Genomic DNA, 8,646 nt, shown 5'->3' with positions numbered 1-8,646 from the left:
CTGTCGATGTCTGTTTGCTTTCTAACACAGGACAGAAAGGGCATGAAATCCTATGGGATGGAACATGAAAGGAATCTCAGAGGAATTGGGAAAGCAAACTATGATCAAAATATATTGTATGGAAAACATCTATTTTCAATAAAAGAAAGAAAAGGAAAGCAATCTATAATTCTGAAATGCAGTTGAATAAAGTCAGCTACTCTGGGTGGCCTCGAGGAGCTCTCCCATCCCTAGGTCCTTCTCTGCAGGATTCTTCTCATGCTCTAGAGAGTAACAATGCCAACACTAAGGAAAAAAATCTATAAAATCCTGAAATTCATTACCTCAGACTATTTTAACCTTAGTGACCACAATAATTGTAAACAAACAAACATAAGAAAGCACTGAAAATCATATAAAAAGTGAGAGGCACACCTTCATGGCGTATATTGTGCGGACCACTCCTTTCTGCTTCAACTCAAACTGTCAGCACCTCACCATCCAGGCTGCTAAGCCAGCTGTGTGAGTCCATCATTGTTTGGGCATTGACAGAGTCTTCTTCGTTCTAGAGAATTTAGATATTTAAATTGATATTTACAGCGTGCGTGTGTGTGTGTGTGTGTGTGTGTGTGTGTGTGTGTGTGTGTGTGTGTGAAGAAATCAATAGAATGGTAAAGATTTACCAGCAGGAGTTGGTGACTTCAAAGTGTCTCAGGGAGTTAGCAGACTTCATTTCAAGTGAAAATAAACAAACAGGCTGGGATAAAATGAAGAGGATTTTAATCCTCAGCTTTACTGACAACTGTCATTTTCATCCCTGATGCCCATCATTTGATTCTATGCTTTAGATTTATCATCTATTTCTTAATTGTTCTCTGCTTCATAGGGTCTCCAGACAATTCTTGAATAATTGAAAAGCATTTATCTCCCCAGTGGGTAAGCTCTGGTCACAGTGGGACTGTAACAGCTCAGTAAATGGATCATTGTGTTCATGTAAAGGTGTCAGATTCTAAGATAAAATGGCATACACCATGAAGCCTACCATTTAATTAATTACTTTAAATCATTTTTATATTGCAGTGTTTTTATCCTAATACCAGTTGTGATAGCATGGGCATAAAAATCTAACACAGATCTGACCTGGTGTCGTGGTAATAACTCTTTCTCCTTCTAAGCTCATAAACTATCAGTTAACCCCTTAAATTTCAACATAAAAACAGAGTATTGTGGAGGGTGCATTGATTTGGATCATCTGTTATGTATTTATACATAAATATTCAGAGAAATAATTTTCGGTACCTCTATTGCATTCCTGATTATTTTTCTGTTTTGCTGTTGTTATTGCTGTTTACAGTATGTCTTTGTTTGTGTATTGCATGCACACGAATATTGCTTCCCTTACCATAATGTCTTAAAAATTAATATTATTTTTGAATACTACTCATAAAGCATTGCCTTCTGTCCTTGTGATGACAGGTGGAAAATGGAGCTTCTGGACTATCTTTGTCCATTCATCTGTGGAATTCATGGGATTTTCTCTAGCTTCTGTCAGAAAGATGTTCTGTGAACACAATGGATAAAATAAATATTCATTACTTTACATGACACTAAAGGCAACAACAAAATGACCTGGCATGTGACTGTCTGCTTATGCACCCAACTGTGCCATATACATTGTCCAGTGGAGCAGAGGGGCTGTAAGATTTGATGTCCATGGATCTTGACATTCAGCCTAACTCACTGAAGACAAAGAACCGGAGAATGGAATGTCCAGCTGGGCTTCTCACTGATACCGATTCAGATAGTCATCCCTATGTTTTAGCTTCCCTTACATGGGACACACTATTCCTCTGCAGCTGATATCCTTCACACCAGCTTCACATACTGAGGATGATGCCCCAAGAATGTTTGTAACCTCTGTAAATCAAGGATCATTTTATTTTTACACTGAACATGAAAAACTCTGCTTATGGCTTAGAAGTTCGGAGGCTCCCTGTTTTTCCAGGAAACACACAACAACAACTCACAGTCTTCTGTAACTCAAGATCTAGAGGATGTGTTAGCCTCTCATGGTCTATTCAAGTGCCGGAACACATGTGAAATATACTCACATAGATACACACATACACAAACATGAACATAATCTTTAAGAAAAACTGGTTAAATCCAAAAGCATGCTAACTGTTATGACATTTTAAAGATGTCATCTAAGGAAAATAAATTATTTAATAACCTCAGCTCTGGAAAGGTGTGAAATATTTTCAAATAAATAAGTGACACTTTTGTCACCAATATCTATGAATAAAGTTTGTCACTGAAGAGAATCAACTGAGTGCTAAATATGTAATAGAGATAAAATAATTTTTAACAAACAAGACTTTAATTCTAGATTGATCCAAAAATATTGAAATAGAAAGAAAGCTATGAAAACTTTATGCTCAAGACAAAACATTGCTGTTTACCTAAGGCAAATTACTTAAAATAGTTGGCAAGTTTTTAAAGTACAATATTCTAAATATGCCAAAATGTAAGGTAAGAATAAAATGATGTATATTGTGGGGGGCAGTTCAAGACGGGGTTTCTCTGTGTGGCCTTTGCTGTCATGGAACTCACTCTGTAGACCAGGTTGGCCTCAAACTCAGAGATTTGCTGCCTCTGCCTTCCAAGTGCACCACTACCTTCCATCCAAATAATTTAATTTTTTATGCATTTTGTAGCAGGTATTTAGATACAATTGTTCCATTCTTTTAAATTATATGTGACATTTAAAAAAGATTTATTTTTATGTATGTATGTATATATTATGTATGTATGTATGTATGTACATACATCTCTGTGGGGAGTCAGTACACATGATTGCGATACCCACAAAGACCAGAAGAAGGCATCATATTCCCCCTGAAGTGGGAGTTACATACCATCAATTCATCTAACTTGGGTGCAGAGAATTAAACTCACCCACTAAGGAGTACTCTCTTTTAACTGCTGCCCCTATTTTTCCAGCCTCCTGTAGGGAATATGTTACCCACAGACTTATTTTTGAAAAAAACAACTCCTGTCACAGAAAAAGAAAACATTCTGAAAATTAGTTCTTGTGAATTGTCCATCATAGTACCACTGAAGTACAGGTCTCATATGAAACAGAGACACACATTTCAAAAATGAAAGCAAATAATATTCAAAATCATATTTTAACCTAGAATTGGGACAAGAAATTCTTACAGCCATGTAAGAAAGATTGAATAGCAATTTAAACAAAGGATCAAGGTGACTGGATAAACACAAGGAAACTTTTGGAGCATTCTTTGGCTTTGATGGCCATTAAAACCAACCCTGAAGCAAGTTAAAGCTATATATGTACATATGTACAAACTATCAACTCCAGGCATCGTGGCTCAAGCACGTCATCTCAGCACTTGGCGGTGGCTGAATTTTGCAGATTGCCAGAGTTTAAAGCTAAGTTGGGCACATAGTGAATTCCAGTCTCGCTTCAACAAGAGCAAGAATCGATCTCAAAAAATAAGAAAATTTAAAAAATAATAAAACACATTTAACTACATTCCTCTTTCAGAAAATGTTAATGAGTAGAAAGAACACATGTTATAAAGTTTGTGTTTAAGCCTTATTAACAGAGTATAAAAATAAGATTATTAAAATAGTATCCTTTTTAAACATTTTATTCCTATTTATTTTCTTTGTATGCATGAATGTGTGTGGGTTTGCATGTGTATGCATGCATACATATACCTCTAGCATGGAGTACATGTGGGTGTACATGAGTGTGCATAAATGTGCATGGTTGTGCATGTGTATGCATGTACACACACCACTATCATGGAGCATGTGTGGATGTGTATGAGTGTGCATGGGTGTCCATGTCAGAGGTTATCTTTGGGGAGTCCATTTCCACCACATGATTTAAGGGCTTCAAATTCAGAGCTTGATGTTTGGTGACAGGTGCCTTTACCCAATGCAATACCTTGCAAGGCCAATGATATTTTTCAAATAAAATAATAAATATATTTTAATTTATCAAAATAAAATGAAGTTGTAGTATTTATATTTCAAACTTTGATTTTAATATCTCTGTGGTATGTCCAAATTATTTAATATATTAAAAATTATCCATATGTAATTTATAAGCACCAGTTCTTATATATTGTTCTAGATACACATTTTTATTTGCTAACAAGATGCAACAAAAGTAAAATAGATATGAATGTCATTTCTATGCAATGGTAAAATTTGCCTGTAATGTACCCCACTAAATTTATACTTTACTCTGTATATATTTTGTATTTGCCATGGTGTTTGGAGTTTTATTTTATTTGTATTTTTCAAACATGATCTTACCAATGTATCCCATTTGGTTGGTAAATTCATAAACTTCACCCTCCTTTTCCAGAGTGCTGACACTTCACGCATGCTCTACCACACCTTTGACTAGCTCACTCTGTGAATCTAGAACAACAAACTATCCACAAACAAATGTAATCTACTACTTGAAGGTAGAAAGCATAGAACCCATTTTCAAGGCACGTTTATCACCTACCTGATACTCATATTTCTCTGCCCATCTGATGTGCTCTTTCTCTGCCTATCTTCCCTGAGATTTTACTGGTCTGATTAAATTATACCTCCAACCAAGATCAACCATATGCATGCCTAAATGCTTGCTTCTAGAAGTACTTGGGCATGCTTGGTTTTGTACATCTTATTTCCTGTAGCTACCCACTTTTCCCATTAATGCATGAACCTTTAAATTTGCTGTGAAAAGTCTTCCCCCTTTCATATGTGAATTTTTTGTTTTCCATGGTCACATTTCATCTTCACTTATTGTAACTTTATTAAAAGATTGCTCATGTATCATTTTAGTATTTAAACAATACATTCTCTGTCTCTAGATGATGCCTACAAAAATATTGGTGTCAACTTACTCATGTGTGTAAGATTAAATTTTACTAGTTTTTTAATATATACTCATGAATTACAGTGATGTTTTAAAAGCCTTCATAAAGCATTCAAAACACCCATAACTGTGATGGTTTGAATAAGAACGGCCTCCATAGGCTCATATATGGCAGTTCTTAGTCACCAGGGAGTAGAACTCTTTGAGGATTAGAGGATTAGGAGTTGTGGACTTATTGGAGGAAGTGTGTCACTTGAAATAGTCTTTGAGATGTCAAAAGCCCGGCCCCAGTCTTGCCCTCTTTCTGACTGCTGCTGGCTTCCTGTGGATCAGGATGTAAAGCTCTCAGTTACTGAACCAGCATCATGCCTGTCCATTTCTCACCATGGTGATTATGAACTAACCCTCTAAATCATTTCTTATGTGAGAGTTGCCTTGGTCATAATGTCTCTTCACAGCAATAGAACAATAAGTAAGACAATACCCTTGGAACAACAAACTTTATTTGAACATTGTTGCTTAGGACAAAATTATGCAAATGAAAAGGAAAATCATCTGTAATTGCAACTTCCTCAAATAACTACTAATAGCATGTTCTTTGCTATGCATCTAGTTTTATATGTATTCTGTAATTCATGCAATCATGTCTCCTTAGTAGCACTAGCTTTCATATTCTTCCAAAGTAAAAGAAATATATTGAATACTAAGTTACTTGAATTATGTATCTGTTGGTAGCAGTTACTGAACAGTTTCATTAGTGGTTTGTCTATTATCTGCAATGGATGAAGGGTGTCTATAGGAAATATACATCACACGAGACTGCCAGGAAGGCAGAGGGCTTTGTAGGCAGAACCATCTTGAGACTGAAGCAATTACTGCTCTGAGGCATTATTTTAGCTAAAACTGGCTGTTTTAAATACATTCAGTCACAGCTAAGGATATTTTCAAGAGAAGACAGTAGGTGTAATGTGACTAAATACATAAAATTCAATCTTTTAAGGTGCTAAAAATGGAAGGCAGAGTGGACAGTGGAGGGAAACTCAGAAGATTTGACTCTAACAACCTAGGATACATAAGATTCACAATGAATTCTTGGGAACAAATAAACCCGTGAACTGTGAAAAAGTTAGATGGGTCAGACAACTTCTGTATCTACTTTCATTTTCCTTTCTTTATATTTTCTCCTGGGCAAGAAGGCAAATATTCCCCTTTGTTGACACTGTAGTAAATAAGCACTAATATTGTCTGTCATTAGTAAAGTTCCTTAAAAATGCAAATATACATATTTTCTCCTCTTGATCATTTACTATCCTATTTAAATTGGAAACACAAAAATATAATTTGTGCAAGGCAATTATTTGGCTTTATGCACACACACACACACACACACACACACACAGAGAGAGAGAGAGAGAGAGAGAGAGACCATGTATATATCACGCAATATAACATCTAAACAATATTTATTTTCTTCTGTTCATCTCTTCTATTTCCTGTCCTTTTCTTGCCTTTCTCCTTTTCTTTTTCACTGCTAGTTATCAAATACAGAGCCTCGTGTAGCCTAGGCAAGCTCTCCAGAAGTTAAACACTGAACCTCATGTAAACTGTGCAAACTGTCACTGATATCCAGCCCAGCCTGTTATACTGTTTGTGTGTTTGGCTGGCTACTTAAGTTCTGGAAGCATTAACTTCATCATTTCTAAAACAGACCTGCTGCCTGTCTTGGTTAACTCTTACTCTTGGCATAGCATAGAGTTTTCTGTGAGTGGAGTCTCAGTTTGGCCTGTGATCATGCCTTCGGGAAGGAATGAAAAGTTATGGTTTAAAGTGAAGTGTTTGTGTGTCAACCTGACAAGGAGTAACTTTAAAAATCTCAACTGATTCAGGCTAGAGTCATTGGAGAGTGGAGTCTCAAATGAGGAATTGCCTAGATCAGATTGGCCCATGGGCTTGGCTGTGGGTGATTCTTTTGATTATTAATTGATGTAGGAGGGCCCAGCCCACTGTGAGTAACACCATTCCCTGGTCAGGTGGACCAGCATTTTCTAAGAAAGTTAGCCGAGTCCTATTTGTCCTCCAAGCTAGATAACAAGTAGAAAATCCACATGACCAATATTCTTGGCTGTAAGGTGGGTTCCTCTGTCAGAGATTACACAGTGAGGAACAGTAAGCAAGTCTGCCTTCCTTCATGTCCCTGCCTGGCTTTCTCTCTGTGATGGACTGGGACCTGGAAGCTTAAGCTTTCTTTTGCTATGTTTTATCACAGCAATATAAAAGAAACTGAAACACTTCCTAAATGGATGAATTGTTTCAAAAATTATGTTTTTGTATCACAGTACTTGTATTAATAAGACAGTTATAATAACCACCATTTTATTTTCTAAACTAAAATGGAATTTAAACAGCATTGAATATCTCTTTGATGGAGTTAATAATTTCACCATGTTCCTACCAACTATCTAAATATGAACTGAATTAAGAAAAAAATGACTGTGGCTTCTTAGAAAAATACTATTAACTATTCATAATTATTAGCAAAATGTGTACCTCATTTATTACTTGTTAAATTATGTTGCAAATTTTAAATTATTTTCTTTATTTTTTTATATTATCTTTCCTCCCTCCAAGCACTCCTATATACTCCTTCTTGTTTTCTTTAAACTTAGTTCTGTTGAGTACTGTGATTCCCACCACGATTCGTAACCCACTTTCTCCTGTCTAAACGGTCCTCCATTCTTTAACCAATGAAAATCCTGCAGGATTCTGGAATCAAGTTCAAATACTAGCATGGCCATCCCTATACTGGATTAAGTACTACGATGAGACACTGTCACTGATGTAGGAGTAGATTGATGTTAAATATACCAAGCTTCCTACACTGAAAGAGAGTGGGGTAGGCTTTTGCAATGGTTCTTTGTACATAGCTATGTGCATTCATTTTTACACATGTACCTATGTTTGAAATCCTTTCAGTGTTAGAAAAAATATCCTGATAAAACTTTTCATTTTCTCATGATATGGTGATTCACACAAAATAGTCTGAAATACATAGTGGATGAATGAATCAGTGAGAGAAAGACTGCCAGGTTCTCTTCCATGACCTACTTCAGTTACAATGACTCTGGAGAGGAATTAGAACCGTAAAACCAGAAAAGTGAATTTTTTTGGTATAATGAAGATTCTGTGGCTCAGGAAGAAAGATAATTTATTAGCTTTGAAGTCACACACAATGTCAATCACAGAGAGAGCATGTAGGAGATAGATGACAAATGATTAATCAAGCAATTGTTATGGGCCAAGATTAGTATGTTGATTTCAAGCAAAGTTGCCAGGCAGATGAAAAGGTAAAACACTGCACTTGGAGATTGGATGGCATAACTCTTACTGCTTGAGTGTCAGCAGAAAAAAAGGATGAAAGTGAAGAAGTGTTATCTCAGTGGGAGAAAATATATGCACACTGAAAACAAAAACAAAAACAGGGCCTGGCAACAAATGATTTAGCTAATAAATGCTTAAGTAAGTTTATTAAATTGTTGATATTCATCTAGAAAATGCAGTTTCCACTTAATAGAGTGGGATATAATAAACAGTACTGTACATCTACACAGCTCTGAAAGTCAATGTTTCCCAAGAGGATAGCTAAGTAACTATAATAGATCAGAAGTTGAAAAACTTTATGCTCCCCAAAAGGTGCTTAGTATCATATTTTGCTTAATATCATAACAAATGCATTTTCCAGATTATAGGAATAATGGTGA

Source organism: Peromyscus maniculatus, chromosome 7 (genome assembly GCF_049852395.1).
Source record: "Peromyscus maniculatus bairdii isolate BWxNUB_F1_BW_parent chromosome 7, HU_Pman_BW_mat_3.1, whole genome shotgun sequence".
NCBI lineage: Eukaryota > Metazoa > Chordata > Mammalia > Rodentia > Cricetidae > Peromyscus > Peromyscus maniculatus.
This window is presented reverse-complemented; position numbering follows the sequence as displayed.